This window comes from Canis lupus, chromosome 13 (genome assembly GCF_003254725.2).
Source record: "Canis lupus dingo isolate Sandy chromosome 13, ASM325472v2, whole genome shotgun sequence".
Taxonomy (NCBI): domain Eukaryota; kingdom Metazoa; phylum Chordata; class Mammalia; order Carnivora; family Canidae; genus Canis; species Canis lupus.
The window spans coordinates 18560737-18575485 of record NC_064255.1 but is presented as its reverse complement, the minus strand read 5'-3'; the positions used below and the strand labels follow the sequence as shown (position 1 = coordinate 18575485).

The window sequence follows — 14749 nt, the reverse complement described above, 5'->3', positions numbered from 1 at the left end:
TCCAATACGTAATGACTTTATAACCCATAAAATAGAGAAATGGGTTGATGCTTGCAAAGGCAAGAGAGAGCAGGTTTACCATTACTTTTACAGAAAAAAAACACATTTCATCTGGCCAATTTTACAATTTTACATCTTACACAATTTTACACCTCATCACACCAGAAAAGAGAAAGAAATCTTTCCCCAGGGCATTTGTACTATTAATGTTCTTCAAATCTTGACATAATCAGATCTGACCTTACTAGAAGATTATCCAAGGACAGATATAGCATACTAAACTAACTTTCCTCTAATTATCTCACATATGAAGGCATAGCCTTTCAAAAAATCATACCAGAAATCAGTAGCATGTGATTTTTGAGGAGACAGACAAATGCCCACAAAATTATGTTTTTTGAAGTGAGGAAAATAATTTACAGAAAAGTTAGGTAAAATGACAAATACTTGGCATTAGTTATACTACCTATTATGATGTACCTATGGCAGACATCATTAATGAATCATATTCTTCAGAGCAGTTGGCACTTTGGTGAAAAAAAGAAATCTTTTTTCCTTGTTCTAGGTGTTCATAATTGTTCTTTTTGTAGGAGGATGAGATATTCTTGAAGACTGGGTGTAGACAGCAGAAGAACTTCCTGATTTAATAAAAAAAAAAAGTCCTTGAACTTTCCATCTGATAGAGACTAATTAATCTGTTCATGAACTCCTCTATCATATTACCTGAATCTCTTGGAGGATCCAGACAATATATCAATAGGAAATAAAGAAAAATATGTCCAAGACTGATACCGTACAGACTGGTCGCTAAGGAATTGGAGCTAGTCTTATGCAAATTCTGTGGTAGTTGGCGATGGCCCCCGGTTCTTTAGGAATAGCAATCTCAGTCAAATGCAAGGCCTGGGCTCCTATCCCTGATGAAGGATTGCTGTTTCCCCAACCATAAACCCTGATGTTGCAACTCCTAGTTTGGTATATCTTATAATTGACACTATATGCCTGGATCCCAGTGCCTGGGACAGAGACTGTTTCCCACTACCTATGAATACTAATTGGCAGGATGGTTAGAATTAAGTTTCTGCCACATTACAGCACAGAATCACACCAGGAAAGAAGCCACTGCTTCTTTAATCATGTAGCCTTGAACTTCACAGCTCAAAGTCTAGGGTTGTCTAGTCTTACGTCTGGCCCGGCTATAATGAATGAGCGATGGCAAACCTACATATCTGCTGCTAATTCTCTCTCTACTTGTTTTTCCCAGTAAATGCCATTCTAGCCGACCTGTAAGTGGGTATGCATGTGTGTGTGTGTCGGGGGGGGGGGGGGTGAGTGTATGTGTGTGTGACTGTGTGTGTATGTGAACATTTTCTCTAGTATTAAGGAATGTTAATGATACCTCCATATAACTTGTCTTAATCTGGCTTCTTTTCTTTTTAATGTGAGGTCAGACATTGAAAAACTTTGAACAGAGGGAGAAGAAATCATTTCAGAAAAATAGGGTTTTGTTTGAAGCAATGTAGAGTAAATGTGGAAATCAGCGTCCCTGCCTTTAAATGTTCTTCCCTATTTATGCCTAGGATCCACCTTATAAAACCTGCTAATCAACTTGGCTCAATAATTCTTCTGTGGTTTCACCACGTAACCAATTCTTTAGACTGCGCTTTTGTTTGATTTTCCAAGTTCTCATCTCAACAGCTCCTGACCAGAACCTCAGTTTCCTTCTGCCTACATTCCCCAGAGTAATGACCTATTTAGGTCACATCTGTGTGGTTTCTGCTACAGACTCACCTGCTACCATTTTCCTCTGCTCCGTCCAGCAGCCAGAGCTCAAATGCTGTGCTCCAAATGTAGGATCTAGGCAGCATAGCTCAGTTCTCATCATAACCTCTAACCAGGGATGTGCCAGTAAAGGTTTAACAACCACTGAGGGTAGAGGGAAACTGATTTGCAGCACATGGTGATTTCCTTGGTGCAAATATTTCCACAGTGATCAATTTCAAGCTGCCATCGTGAAGTCACTGGAAGTGGAGTTACGAAGAGGTATGCAGCAGTATACATGTACCACTATATAGATATGATAGATGTAGACAACCCCAAGAGCATAGATAATAAGAAGTTAGTAAAATAAGTCAGAATTGCTGAGTATCTGTTACCTTTATTTCTAGTATAATTTATCTACTTACAAGTTTTTATCATTAAAATTTTAATGATAGCTGTTTTTTTTTTTAGATTTTATTTATTTATTCATAAGAGACACAGAAAGAGCAGACACACAGGCAGAGGGAGAAGCAGGCTCCTCACAGGGAGCCCAATGCGGGATTCGACCCCCAAACCAGGATCACGCCCTGAGCCAAAGGCAGACGCTCAAACGCTGAGCCACGCAGACGCCCCTGATCGCTGTGTTTTATAAACAGCCAGCAGGTTTCTAAAAACTTTGACAGCTCTCACAGCTAGTACAGACTAACCTCAGCACACCAGGGCCTCCAGCATATCACTACTCCATTCCACCATTTTTCAGGAATGAGGAAAGAGAAATGAATGGTTCAGGTGCAGAATATGCCCAGAAAATCAATCTTGGATTTTCCCCCAGATTGGAATTTTCTTAAAGATGTATCTGATAACACCACCCACACTCCAAAGCCCACCCTCTCACTATCATACCCTCATAGGAATCACAGACAGGTCACATTTTTGTAGCCCTGCATCGAAACCCCCAATTCTGCTCTCGTCTTCTTGCTATGTTGCTCCCTGTCCATTGAGCTACCAATGGTGGTGAGACTGAATTAGGGTGTAAAAGCATGATTTATACATCCTAAATCCCACTAAAGACTGGAACTATACAGACTTCTTTTGTATTTTGATTCTATGAATGGATTTTATTACTGTATCCTGAATGAAACTTGTCATAATTTACATTTTTCAACAAGTTTATATTAAGATATATTTTCTCCAAATCCATATTAAAATATATGTAGATGGTTCTCCTAAGACTTTCTTTTATTTCCAACTGGACATCGCCTTAAGAAATCAGGGTGTATTATTACATTAAAAGAGCCTAGAATGACTAGAATGCTTACTTTAGACCAAGTAAACACATTTATTTACTTTCCTTGTGTAAACCTTCCCTGCAGCCTTTATATATATATATCGCCTTGAGCTGTCTTTAGGGTTTTCCAAACTAGTTTACAGTGAGTATAATCATTAGGAAGCAGACTTCTTTTTAATTAAACATATTTCATTACAATAATTAGTCTGCTGTGTACTCATTAAATAGAATTATCTATCATTTTCTTCTAAACATTGAATTTGTTTCACAGGCTTATACTGTCTCACCATCCTCCCACGCTGAGTATTTATTAACTTTCTCTTTTCAAATGCATCCTCATATGAACATTAATGAGCTCAGTCTTTTCTTTCTTTCTTTCTTCTCTCTTTTTTTTTTTTCCTTTTGGAATCACCAATATTATCCAAAAATGCAGTTTTATCCATTCCTTTTTGTTTGTAGGACGATTTAGCTCTAGGATTTTATAGAAACTGGTTTTTCGATTGTTGTTGCTAATTTATATAGTTGAGAATATATATTTATGTATGTATATTTTTAATTATACACAGGTGGCATTTTGTTATCCATTAGCAAAAACAGTTGAAAAATCAATTTCTTTTTTTAATTTATTTTATTTTTTATTTATTTTTTATTTTTTTATTTATTTTATTTTATTTTATTTTATTTTATTTTATTTTATTTATTTTTTTTTAGAAAAATCAATTTCTATAAAATCCTAAAAGCTAAATTCTTTATATAAGGTGACTATCTATATCTAATCAGTTACATAGTTTATATGATAGCTACTTACAAAGCATGCTATATATGTCACATAGTATATATATTCTATATCAATCAATATAGTAGATACGCATGTTATATATCTACATATACTGTAATAGCAATTATATAATACCTGCCTATGTATTGTTATGGTAGTTGAACCAGATATTAAATTAAAAAATTAGTATGAGGGGATCCCTGGGTGGCGCAGCGGTTTGGCGCCTGCCTTTGGCCCAGGGCACGATCCTGGAGACCCGGGATCGAATCCCACATCAGGCTCCTGGTGCATGGAGCCTGCTTCTCCCTCTGCCTGTGTCTCTGCCTCTCTCTCTCTCTCTCTCTGTGACTATCATAAATAAATTAAAAAATTAAAAAAAATTAGTATGAGTTCAAATCCCACAGTACTCCTCAGGTATATAACTTTGGGCAAATAATTTTTCTTCTTTGTGCCACAGGTTTTTTTCTCCCCCTGTAAAATAGAAATAATAATAGCACCTCCCTCCTAAAGTCAGAATGAGTGTGAGTTAGTGTTTAATCAGGGAGTAGAAACCTTGTGAGTGCATGGAATGCAGAATGCACTGTAGGAGTTCTAACTTACACAACAGTGGGAGGAATTTAGAGAAAGAAAGGTCTGAAAAGATCCAGGGTGAGGAGGGGAGTGAAGTTGTCAACCATCAGCCCTGGCATGGGTAAATGAGTAGGAGTTTCTAGAAGCTACATATATCCAGCTGCTATAGAAGTTCCAGCTTAGCTAAAAATCGTTCAGTACAAAATCCCACATTGTGCAGTAAATGTGTCAAGTCTTAGAGCGGCACCTACACGTAACATACATTCATAAAGTGATCAATCTTTCATGTTGCTGTCATTTTGCTATTTTCATTGTTTTGGCAATTTTGCCAGATGGAAGCTTGGGCTGAGAGGGTCATGGGATTTGATGACCAGTTGTAAGAGACAGGAGATGTACCATGGGATCGAACCAGCAAAAAAGAGTTTCTTTACTGGAACAAAAGACAACCTTGCCTTGCAGGTACAAAAGGGAGCTCTCTGGGGGAAGTAAACAGTTTCTCCCAGCCAGAGGCTGAGCCCCGCAAGGCAGGCCAGCAAGTGGTGTGATAACAGTGGACTTTTGTGGGGTGCGGTACCTTTGGTCCTGTTGTAGTGATGGTGGTTGTAATGATTGCTAGATACTTGAGCATCAGCTTGTGCCTTTTAATCTTTTCGATGCAGACAGAAGGATCTGCAAACACTCTGTGAAAAGGTTATATACAGCATTGTTTTAGATACATCATTCTAGGTGTGATCCTGGGCAGTTGTGGAAGAGAGCTGACCTGGCAATCTGCTTTCAGATTCCAGCTGTGCACTTTACTGTCCATGTCCTTGTAGGACCACTTGGCATCTATTGTCCCTTTTCACACTAACACAGCCTAATTTTGTTTTGGGGGAACTGTTTTCTCCTACTGATACCAAAGCTCATTTTTTCCCTCTCCTTCCAGTAACTTTGTGAGATAGTGATGGATTGTCCCTTATTTGTTTATATCTCACTGAATACAGTATGCCTGATGTAAGTGGGACAGGATTTTTACAACAAAAGATTTATTCTTTCAGGTCCCATTTATCTTTCTTGGAGAATGACGTCTCATCCCGATTGTCCTTGTCAATGACAGTAGCCCGGCATTTTTGTCATTGTTATTCTAAAATATCTCTCGTCTTCTCTTCTCTGGGCTAGTGTAACCTGATTTTCTTTTTGATGAGTATTTGTTTGATTGCAGGTTTCCGAATGTGTGTTCATTTCCCCTTTACGCTGTACATTTTAAAATGCCATCTGTAGACACGTCAAACTTCCAAACTTATCAGACTTCGTATTCTGTATCATATCCCTCTTTCTCTTGGACAGAAGCCTATAGTTCTCTTTAAAGCAGGGATCACACACTGGCGTGTCATGAGCCATAACTGGCCCATTGACATGTTTGTCATGAAATATCTAAACTTTAAAAAGTAAATCCTCAATGTTTAAAAATTGTGAGATTTTATTTGCAAGTTCAGATTCAGCTCCTCCTTTAAAAAAAAAAAACTCTCACGGGTCTGAAACATGGAGCCCATTTCATGCATGTGAGGAATGGGCTGGACATAGGTAATGCCTGCTTCCTGTAGTATGGCCATGGGCTCTTCTCTCAGCATAGGCTCACCCCATCTTATTGTGGATATTTCTCTAAAGAAAGCAATATAACTTCATGGTTTGGAGCACATGCTCTCAGTCAGATGGCTCAGCTGCAAAGCCCAGCTCTACCACCTTCCTAACTGTGCATTCTTGGTAAATTCCTTTACCTTCATGTGCCTCAGTGTTCTGTCCATTATAGGATTAAGAATACCTATCTCATAGGGCTATTTTGAAGATTAAGTGCGTTTATGAACAAAAAGTGTTCAGACTGATGCCTGTGCGTAATACACACTCAATAAACATTGGGTGTTGTTATTTACTTCCTGGACCTTGTAGACAGTTGAACTTGCAAACCCAGCTCTCATTTCTAGATTTGACTACTGAGGCACCCCTGCAGCTAGACTTTTTTAAGAGAATGGTCTACCTACATTGTTTTTATATTACCACTCCCAACCCCCCCACCCTTTTTTTTAGCAACACACAACATAATTTGTCTTCTACTTCCCCTCTCCTAATTCAAATTGGAATTGTTCAAGTAAAGGTCACTAATGTCCTCCTAGGTGTGAAATATAATGCTAACTTTTTAATATTTTAATATAATAGCTTTATTAAGATATAATTCTTAATTATACACTCATTTCACCTATTTGAAGTATACAATGCAATTTTTTTTAGTATATTCAAAGAATTATCCAACTATGACTTCAATGACTTTTAGATCATTTTCATCACTTCAAAAAGAAATTCTGTACTAGTTAGCGATCATTCCTTATTTTCCCTCAGGTTGGCCTGCCCAGCCCTAGACAACCACTTGTCTTGATAGATTGACCTCTCCTGGATATGTCATATAAATGGAATCATACAATATGGTCTTTGTGATTATCTTCATTTATTTAGCATAATATTTTCAAGGTTCAATCTTGTGGTGGCTGATATTGCGTCAGTACTTTGTTTATATGACTGAATACTATTCCATTGAATGGTTATACCATATTTTTGTTTATCTGTTCTTCAGTTGACAGACATTGGTAATCCAATACATAGTAAGTTCATTTTTTGTTGTTCTTCTTCTTAAAATTGTATTCAAGCTAAAATACTAAAAGCAAAACAAGCACACATACTGTAGTACTGGGTCTTGGATTTGACAGATCTGGATTTAAATAAAGGTTTTGCCAACTGCTGGCTGAATAACATCAAACTAGCAATATAATCTGGGTTTCAGTTGGAGAGATTAAAATAGGAAATATAAAAAAGTGAAAATAATGGTAGGGTTATTGTACGGACTTTAAAAATTAGGCAGTGTCCAGCATATGATGCAAATTTTCAACAAATGACATTGTCTTCTTAATACTAAATATAATGGGCTTCTCATACTTAAACTCAGATTTAGAAATTAAGGTAAATACTTATACTGTTTCCAACAAAAATGTATATTTCTTGAGAGTAGTATATCCAGTAAATATGAGCCTCAAAACAGAAATTCCAGAATGGAGCTTCTACTTATTATAAAGTTATTTAAGAAATAATATGCCATTGCAATTAGACTCCTTAGCTAAAAGTAAACTTTCTAGGCTCTTACTATTCAAAGTGTGGTCAGAGACTCAGCAGCAGTAGTAGCACCTAGGAACTTATCCAAGTTTTATTTTATTTTAAGTTTTATTTATTTATTTATTTGAGAAAGAGAGGGAGAGAGAGAGAGAAAGAGAGGCAGAGGGAGAAGCAGACTCCCCACTGAGCAGGGAGTCTGATGTACTAAACACAGACATTGCATTACTTTCTTTTTATTAACTAGCAAAACGATACTTTTACTTAGAGAAAAGAGGTTAATCTTGGCAAATAGAGAAGACTTCGAAAAAATTGGTGAAAATCAGAGCTTTATTTACTGTGGCTAAAGCTGTATAACCTCAGTTTCAAAGTCATGGTTCCTTGGTTGGGAAATTGGAGTGGCTCAATGCAGATTCCAGAAGGAAAGATGGGTTTGCACAGTGTGCATGGTTGTTCTTTCTCCCTCCCTCTCTCTCTTTCTCTCTCTCTCTCTCTATCTTCATTTGGAACATAGGCAAGAGATTCTGTTCTCTGCAGTAATTGCTTTAGAGCCTAAGGCATGAGATTTGATCATTCATATCCTATCTTGAATCAGGAAACACATTATTATTAGTTAAAAAGTTATTCATACTTAAAAGAAATAGTAAACCAGCATAATGCCCCTCAGTTTTGGCCACTGCATACTGAATTTTATGAGTTGGGTAACTGCCACTAAAAAGACTCTCCCTTTATAAAAATCATTCAAACCTTGTTTCTATGTAGCGAAGTCTCTTTCTTAAATCTTATGATCTCTAGCATGAATGGTACTAGGTGAGGGATATCCTAAATAGATCATCCCCTCAGGTTTTTAGGGTATTTTTTAAATATATGATCCCTGCCCCCCACCCTCTCTACAATCTTTAGTCATGTTCCTACCTGAGGATAAAAGGCAGCCTAAATGGTTATTCAGAAATCTCAGAGCCTCAAATTTACTCATAAGCCTAATTAAAAAAAAAAAGATCTATTTATATATTTATTTTAGAGGGAGTGCATATGAACAGGGGTGGGGCAGAGGGGGAGAGAGAGAATCTCAAGCAGACTGCTTGCTGAGCATGGAGCCCCACAAGGGGTTCGATCTCATGACCCTGAGCTCATGACCTGAGCTGAAATCAAGAATTGGATGCCCAACTGAGCCACCCAGGCCCCTCATAAGCCTGATTTTACTGTCTGCATTCAGTTTCTAAGAAATAGCTGCATCTTCTTGGCTCCTAAGTCTTTAATAGGAATAGAAAGCATTAGTATCTCATCACAAACCTCTCTATGGAAAAAAAGGCAATATTTTTAAATGGTCAGTAGTAGGAGGTGGAGGAAAAAGAGCAGTTGTTTTTTGTTTGCTTGTTTTTTTAAAGATTTTATGTATTTATTCATGAGAGACACAGAGAGAGACAAGATATAGGCAGAGGGAGAAGCAGGCTCCATGCAGAGAGCCTGATGTGGGACTCGATCCCAGGACCCCAGGATTACCCCCCAAGCCAAAAGCAGACGCTCAACCTCTGAGCCACCCAGGCATCCCAAAAGAGCAGTTTTTAAAGATCTCTCTAGACAAAAGGTATTATCCAAAGGGTTGTCAGGCCCTGGACCAGAGATGCTATGGGGGCTCAAAAACTGGATCCTGCCTGGGCAGTGCTGGGAGATAGGAGTTGTAGGGGACAGAGTGGAGCTGACACTGGAGCGTGAGTGGCTCAGAGCTGGACATAAACCAAAGAGGAAATAGGCATCCTCACATCAGCAATAAAGAATTAGGAGGCTATATACACCCAAGGGGAAAGTAACTTGAAGACTCCAAAGTCTGAATGGGTAGGTCATTACAAACTGAGAATGCCACAGAGAGGAAAAGACAGGGAACCAGAAACTCGGGAAGCTGTGTGGAGCACTGGCGCCAGTAACAAAAGACCTTAATAAAAAGACCCAAGTCCTGTTTGTGGTGTAGTTGGAAAGACATGAGCCAAAAGAATCTGGCCTCAGATCCCTCCCTGACCACACCCTGTGACCCTGAACTTCTAGTCTAGTGCCCCAGCGCCTGGCACAGAAAAGGGAGAAATGAATCACCATGAAACCCAGTTTCTCAAGTGCAGAATAGGGATTTTACCTGCCTCATAGAGTTGCTATTAGGGGAAAAAAAAAAAAAAAAGAACGTAGTAAAGGTATCAGGAAATACCTAACATGCCTTCAACAGGTGTTCTGTAAATACTAGTTCCTTTTCCTTCTTTTCAATTATGGTCATCCATATTTACTTTCAGTTGGGGCAGGGACAAGGAGTGAGATAACAAGTAAAGGTCAGTGGTTCATGTAGCTTGAAACAGAAGTGAGAAGCAGGAGAGAAAGCCTCCCACTGACACAGGGTTGGGAACTTGCCAGGGGGATGTGGTATATTTAAATTGTTGGTGCCTTTTAGAAGCAGCTTCCAGCTGCAAATTCCTGTTAGGACAGAATTGCGGGATGTTTTCTCTTTTGAATTAAGATAACTTAATGCCTTAAAATAGCCTGGTTAATTTTTGTGAGTGATTTCTTGACTTTATTTCTACTGTCAAGAAGCTTCTCTTGGGAGGACATTGCAGCCCGGTGGGAAGTATGTATCCACGATCAGTGGCATGTAAGGAGAGCGAGAAGGATCATCTTGAAGCTGTGTTTGCAAAGTGAGCAAAATGTTTTTCCTTCCATGATGTGTTATTCGAAGTGGGTTGTTAGGTGTGTGGGGGGAGAGGAGGGGGGTGTCTTGATGAAGAGAACTTTTCCACTACAAAAAAAATTATCTAAAACTAAATTCTGATGATATCATTCCCTTGGTTATAACCCTCATCAATCCCACAACCTTTCCTCCCCACAACAGTACCCCAAGGACAAAATCCAGGCTCCTCAGTATGACAGACAAACCTTCATGATCTATCCTTAGCCTTCTGTGTGGCCTCACTGGTCACTTCTCCACCCCTCCACAATAGCCTGAAGCCAAACTGAACTATATAAGATTTCAATAATGTCCTTCATTCTCTCTGAATCTTTGTAAATGGTATCTACTCTACCTGCAATCTTTTTCTCCTTCTACCCTGATTATCTTCAAACTCCTACTTCTGCTTTCCATCCTGCTTTAGAAATCACTTCTTCCGGGAAGTCTCCCTGAGTCTCCTGAGCCTGAGAGGTTCCCAATATCTTTCCCTCTTTCGTGCTCCTCTGGTACCTACTGCTTCTTTCTATTGCAGCAAAAATCACTGTATAGTATTATCTACATACTCATCTTTGTCCCCCGCAAAACTGTGGATGGTTAAGGGAGAAGACCTGTCCAGTCAATCCTGTATCCTGAACACCTGAAAGGTAATAAAATATTCAATAAATATTTGTTAAATAAATGAGACAATGAACTGAAGGTGTCTTATCTATATTTCTAGAACTGATATGAGTACCTGGTGCATAGCAGGATGCAATAAAGTTATGAGGAATGAAAAGATGAAGGAATGAATCAATGCATTGCATCATTGTGAAAGCAATGTGAATAAACTATGCAGTTATTATTTGGATCTCAGGATAAGCCTTTGTATTAGTCTCTGCCTGTACAAGTTTTGCCCTAGCTCCCAAATGAGCTCTGCTACCTCATGCTCAGCTTCCAGGCTTATACTCAAGCAGAGTTATGGTGTATGTCATGTGTTGGAGCTATCACCTTCTGCCTTGGTCTTTGTTTCCAGATACACTCTGACTTCCTGCTATGGCTGATGTTCAGCATTGAACACCAATGGTCACACTGAAGGTTCTGACATTAGATAATCGCTTCCTCTTTCATAGGCTGTTTCTGCAAGGACTTCCCTAAATGCCGAGTGATCCCATGCCACTATATAGTATGGGAAAGCAAAACCTCAATACATTTGGATATGAAGAATGGATTGAGACTGAGAACCACCAATACTCTGAAATCCTGGTCTTCTTTATAGGAACCTCAGTCCTTGGCCACTGAACTTCAACCATAATGGATTTGAGTTTGCCATAATCCCTTGAGCTTTGTTTTGAACTGTTGACAATCTTTGTGGTCATTGTTTTTCCCTAGACTCTATTATGTATTGGCTCAGTTTTAAGTTATCTCTTAATTTTATTCCTTTATGTATGTTATAGCCCATGATTTGGAAAATAGAATTTATTGCTGTTGACTCTATTCCCCCCAAAACCATGTTATCATTTGTTGACATCATAGTAAAATTTCAGCATGAGTTTTGAGGGAATAATAATCCTAGGAGAGCTGAATCTTGAAACACTGTGTTATAAAGTGATTGCTCACCTTCACAGGCTCGTCTTTTACCACTACCCCACATTACTTTCATTTCATGTGTTAAAAGTATCTAGTAAGACAGTCTTTAAGGTCTTTCATTATACCATTTTCATGCCCCTGGGGTTTCATGCTATCTTACTATCTGACTTAGCACTACCCTTCCCTATTCTTCATTTGGCTGATTTGGTTTAGGATGTTATGTTTTCCCAAATCTCCTTGGTAAGCACCCAAGACTGAATATTCAACTGTCCTATAGTAACAATCTATTAACTGCTTTTTTGGTAATTAATTAGCTTGCAACCTCTGGATAGTAGGCTGAATAATGGTCCCCAATGGCATGGTTCTAATGCTTAGAACCTGTAAACAATACCTTACGTGGCAAAAGAGGTTGTGTAGATATTATTAAGTATCTTGAGGTGGGTTATCCAGGTGAGTCTTATCCCAAGCACCCTTATAAGAGAGAAGGAGAAGATTTGACAAACAAATGAAGAGGGCTCATGACAACTGAAGCAAGATATTGTTTCATGGGCTTTGACGATGGAAGAAGAGTTCCATGAGCTAAGGAATCTAAGGACTGAATTTGCTGAAGCTGGGAAAGACAAGGAAATAGATTCCTCCCAGAGTCTCCAGAGGGAGCTCAATCCTGTCTGTACTTTGGTTTTGCCCATGAAACTGGTTTTGGGCTTCTAATTTCCAGAATAGTAAGAGAATAAAGGTATTTATTGTTTTAATCCACCAAATTTGTGGCAATTTGTTACAGTAGCCTGAGGGAAGCTAATATCCCTCCAAATTACTTCTGACCCATTCATCTGCTTTCTATGAGGAGAGATTTCTCTTGCCCCACTTTTACTCCTTTGAGTTTGGTTCATGGTTAGAGGCTATTTTCTGCCCTAACATTCTTTTCTTTCTCCTTAGCACATTGTTTGTGTGGGGACAGGGCCTACATTTGTCTTGTTAATCTTGGCATCCTTAACCTTTTGTCTTGAGAGTTTTGCACTTGATTATATAAAATTACTGTTTACCTTAAAAAAAAAATACCCCCCCTCCCGCCAGTTATTTCACCAGCACAAAGGGGTTTATTCAGGAATAACAGAGAATTGCAGCAAGCAAATTATGGGGGGAAAAAAAAACATAGGCAAGTCCACGGAACAAAGGAGAAGAATGCAGAATGTTCTTTTATAGAGGAAAGGGGTTTGGGAAGACTGTTAAAAACAAAATGACTTGTTGGAGTAAACTTGGAACTTGAAATATAGTAGCTTTTCATTGGCTGAGTTGTGAGCATTTCTTATAGGCTGGGCTGTTGCCAGGGGAGAAGAAAAGCCTTTCTTCCTCCTGCTCAGAGTAGTAAAGTAGTATCCATGTGCTGGGTCCCTCTTTTCCTGTTGAGTGTTGACAAGGAGTGATAGGATGTGACAGCTTCCCCTGCCAGCCTCCCAACTTCATTCTAAAGATTCTCTTTTATTTATTTTTATATTACCCAGATTAGACCATTTGCAATTTCATACGATTCAACTCAATAGGTTCTCAATAAGGTATGTGGAATACACACATCTAAGGAGAAGGGCATTTTAAATTGTCAGGGGCTAGTCCTGAACACAATCCCCATGTCTTACAGTTTCCTAATCAGAGGAGCTGGGAAGATCACATGAGTGAGGAAGTCCTGCTGCTGGAAGCTTCTTTTCTTGTAAATCCTGCCCAAAAATACAATAGCTGCACTCAATGACTGAATGTTAGCAAACCCAAGGCTCTAAGACAAAGAAGAAGATTCTGGATCTCATCATATGAAGTCTGTTGCGGTAATTAGTTCCTTAATCCTGGCAACAGGATTTTATTCTCAGGAAATTGAGATACAGACAGCTTAAGTAGCTTGCCCAGGGTTGTGTTTCTTGCTAGTGGCAGTACCAGGATTCAAATTCAGAGTGACTCCAAGCCCCACCCTCCTTCATTGCCTTTGGAAAGTACCACTCCTGGTAGGGCATTAGCACCACAAGTAGCCTATGAGAAATTTGTGTGTCTGCCTGTACTGATGGGGCAGGTGTCGCTGGGACATGGCCTGCTAGGGAGGGACTCTTGAAAGTGTACCCAGGCACCATGAGCCCCACTATTTGTGAAAAGGAAACAGTTCTGCTGATAACTCTTCCTCCTTCAAAGTAAATCATGTTTTCTGTAGCGTGAGAGCTAATATTTTTGCCGGAAAACTGAAATTTGACGAGACCTGTAAGTTTAAGCAGTTCCGAAAGGTCATGGGAAACAGGAGCAAAGAGAATGGATCTGTTCAAAAGTAAAATAATTGTATACAAAGCTTCCTTAGAGTATCACTGTATTATTAATATAAAACTAACAAATTTATGCTATTATTGTATTATCATTAAGGCATGCTTTTTTTTGAGGATACTTTTCCTTGATAGGCTTATTTTCCCCTGAAGTTTATTAAGTTATAATTGACAAAATTGTATATATTTAAAGTGCACAACATGAATATATATATAATATGTGTGTATATAATATATATACATAAATATATATGACCACAAGCAGTTAATTAACACATCCATCGCTCACATCATTACCTGTGTGTGTGTGTGTGTGTGCATGTGTTAAGAATACTTAAGATCTACTCTTTTAGAAAATGTCAACTGTACAGTGCAGTATTATTTACTATAGCTATCATGCTCTGCATTTGATCCCCAAAACAGATTCATTTTATAACTGGAAGTTCATACCCTTTGACTGACATCCCTCCATTTCCTCCACCCTCCCAGTGCCTGGCAACCACTATTCCACCCTCTGTTTCCATGTTTTTCACTTTTTAGATTCTGCAAGTGGATGATACCACACAGTATTTGTCTATCTCTGCCTGACTTATCACAGATGAGTTTTTATATTTTCTATATAGCAGACAATTTCCTCAGATCTATCATTTTGCAAA

The 14749-nt window shown here is 38.6% G+C and overlaps 1 long non-coding RNA gene across 1 annotated transcript; it reads left to right on the top strand.

Annotated features, from left to right (window-relative positions):
- Positions 1–9671: 9671 nt before the first annotated feature.
- On the top strand, positions 9672–14205 carry LOC118354197 (uncharacterized). The gene is made up of 3 exons (XR_007401819.1): positions 9672–10204; positions 10766–10877; positions 13436–14205. It is a non-coding gene; the product is annotated as an uncharacterized LOC118354197 (long non-coding RNA).
- Positions 14206–14749: the final 544 nt, after the last annotated feature.